The sequence below is a fragment of the Eulemur rufifrons genome, chromosome 2 (genome assembly GCF_041146395.1).
Source record: "Eulemur rufifrons isolate Redbay chromosome 2, OSU_ERuf_1, whole genome shotgun sequence".
Lineage (NCBI taxonomy): Eukaryota > Metazoa > Chordata > Mammalia > Primates > Lemuridae > Eulemur > Eulemur rufifrons.
The window spans coordinates 9,714,022-9,714,247 of record NC_090984.1 but is presented as its reverse complement, the minus strand read 5'-3'; positions in this window follow the sequence as shown (position 1 = coordinate 9,714,247).

The following is a 226-nucleotide window of genomic DNA, read 5'->3' as shown; positions in this document are numbered from 1 at the left end:
GTCCAGATTTTAACAAAAAACCACAAGACATACTAAAAGACTTAAAAAACAGTTTGAAAAGCAAATGCAAGCTCCATAATCAGGTTCAGACATAAAAGAGATGCTAGAATCATCAGACTAGAAATTTAAATGAAGCCTGATTACTATGCTAAGGTTTCTAACAGAAAGAGTGGACAGTATGCAAGAACTACTAGGTAATTTAACCAGAGAAATAAAAATTCTAACA